The sequence below is a fragment of the Crassostrea angulata genome, chromosome 9 (assembly GCF_025612915.1).
Source record: "Crassostrea angulata isolate pt1a10 chromosome 9, ASM2561291v2, whole genome shotgun sequence".
Taxonomy (NCBI): Eukaryota; Metazoa; Mollusca; class Bivalvia; order Ostreida; family Ostreidae; genus Magallana; species Magallana angulata.
In genome coordinates this window covers 19737342-19740463 of record NC_069119.1, presented here as the reverse complement: position 1 = coordinate 19740463, position 3122 = coordinate 19737342, and positions in this window count along the sequence as shown.

Below are 3122 nucleotides of genomic sequence, written 5' to 3'. Positions count from 1 at the left end.
TTTATCCTACATCATACTAATATATAAAAAAGAGTATTATTTTATTTGTCGTTTATAATATATAATAAGATATTATCTTGCACATTATATGTATTACCTTGCACCTTATTGAGAAGGCTTACATAGGCATTGCCTGCTACATAATCCATATATATATATATATATATATATATATATATATATATATATATATATATATATATATATATATATATATATATATATATATATATAATAAAGTATGTTCAAATCAAAGAACACAAGATTAATTTAACTTAAAACAAATTTTGTGAAAGGAATAAGTTTTATGGCGTTATTGTGATAATTTAAGGAGGCGGATGGTCAACGAACTATTCATCAGATTTGCCTGTAAGTTTTGAATATGATTTTTTTTATCACCAATTATCATCTAGTTAAGAGAAATTCAAATAAATATATTTACGATTTAAATATTTTCCCCGTATCTGTACGATACATAGCTCTTCATCTGTAGGAGATAAAGATGGTCTAAAAATGGCCATAATCATTCAATCTTATTTGCATTTTTAAAATAATGTTGTTGTTGTTTTGAAGACGTATATAGGTCAAGGTTAATAGAGAATTGAAATCCTGTGGCTTTCAACACTAATGGGAGCTTATCGATAAAAGTAGATTTGTTTTAGTGTTACATTGTCAAAAGCAGATTAGTGTGATGTAATGAGTGACGTAATGAGAGGAGTTCTATATATTGTATTTTTTTTTATATTGTGCAAAGATATTTAACAAGTTAAAATCATTTGCATTAACTCTCAGTCGGCAGGCAATGTTAAGACACTTGTTTACACAGACATACAAATAGGATGAATTATTAATAAGTCAAACATGCCAAAAGAAATGAAAGCAATATGAGCTCCAACTTGGATGTCGGGGGTTTTTTTCTCGTGAAATTAATAATTGACTAACAAAATGACAAAAATATATTATTATAATTAACTTTTATTCATAGTCAATTTATGAAATAGGGTATCGGCTTATTCTGAGAGTAAAATTATTTGTATCGTTTTACTGTATTAAAATGTACCTGTATGTATACCTCTGACGATTTGGTTTTTAATTTGTGTATTCTATATAATTATTTATGTTTATTTGCTTTTAAGACCTTCATGTAACCAAGTAGACTGAGCTTGTTTTTTGATCAAGCAGGCATATTTTAACAGAACAAGTGTAAGAATGGAAATTGTCATTTGTTTAAAGATTTTCCTCTTGTACCGAATTATTTGGTTTGAGCGAATAAACCGAACTCAAGCTGATGTACTGGTGTCCCATCCAGTGGGAGTCAATGACTCTCATCCCGTTAACACCTGGGAGACCGGGGATAAGCACCGGCCTTATGCGCCTAATTTTTTTTGATTCCGCAACAAATTTAAATTAATTGAAGAAAAATATTCAACAAATGTTAATTCTAATAAATTTTGGAACCTTATGAATACCAATGACATTGATTCATTAAAAAAAAATTGTCCATATTTGTTAAAAAAAAATATAAGCTCGATTTATTTACATTAACTCTGTACTCTTCCTAACTTGACTCTGCATTTGTATATTTGTAAACAATTTTGTTTTTTGTACCTCATGTACCATTGAAATAAACATTCATTCCTAATGGCAAGGAGAAGGATTTAACTTAACTCTTCATGATAAATTTTTTGACAAGTACAATGTAGAGGAATGCAGCCCTATAATGCTTATGGGGTCATTTTTTCGATTAGAGTTGTCTTTCTTTTCCCCAAAATATATTTTGACCCTTTTAAGTTCAAAGGAAAAAGTACTTCGTGGATAAGTATGTTTCCAAAAATCGAGATATTTGAAACATTTTACACGTAACTGTCTACACTCAGAAACATTTCTAAGTGTTCACCCTGATAAATAGAATGATTTTGAAATTACGAAATAAAATAATGTTAATTTTCCAACATTCCGTAACTGAAAATTATCCATTAATGTCGTCTAATCTAATCGCACAGATCAAATAAAGCAACACTGAATGAAATCATTTACCCGTGACGAGACGTCAAAATACCAAATTGGTATTTTTCTGCGCTTGCTTAATATGATTGGCAGTTTTTTTGTGATTGATATTACAGTCTTTGCATGGTGATAGTTTGACAAAGAAAACCACTTTACATGGCCAAAATGATCCCTGAGAACACAGCGAGGGCCGTTAGAATATTGATGTCCACAATATTAATGTTAATAGATTGTACTCACTTTAAATTTGATGGTTGTTTTGCCCTCGACGTTGTTATACGAAGGAAATAAACGCTATTTTGACATAATTTTTCTTTGTCATAAGTGTAACATCATTTTTAGCGTCAACTCAAAATAATCTTGATTAAATTTAACACGCAAGATAACATCAAGATAACCCAGTGTTACAGTTAACCCACCTTTTGAACAACCGGCCCCTTGAGCGTTTGTGATATTTAGCAAAGGTCAAGGTCAATGCATCGTTCCAAACAATTTGAAATTTAATCATAAAAAAAAGGTTACCTTAACGGCAAGACAAACAAATGTGCTTATTTCATATAGGAAATACATTATACTAGTAGGTGAACACTTAAAAGTTTTGTTGAGTGTATAATCTTACAATATGTAAAAAAAAAATTATCATTTTAAAAGTGATTAATAAATGATATTAATAATTTTATTTGGTATATACTATCAGGCCGTTGTTGAAATTCTGAAAATAGTTATCTGCTCCAGGAATGAGGAGTCTGACCTTAATTAAGCTTTGGAACACTTTGTGACTAGTTTCATTGGGTAACTGTACATCACTTTGTGTGCATTGAGGCATGGATCAATATGATTTCTTTGTGGTATGGTGAATTATTACTTATCAGTGATATATATTGAATTTCCCTATTGATGATTTCATTCAAGGAATAACCGTGTTGTTAAAAGAGAAGATAAAAGAGCTCTCTCTGGGGGTTTTTTCGGTATTTTTTTTGTATGTTGTTTATTGAATAAAACTACAAGGTAAGGCAACTTACGAAAAAAAACTTTGGGTAAAAATAACATTCACGAGAAAATAACATAGAATAAACCACGCTCCTCTTAATTAATTTCAATGTGTATGAACAAAT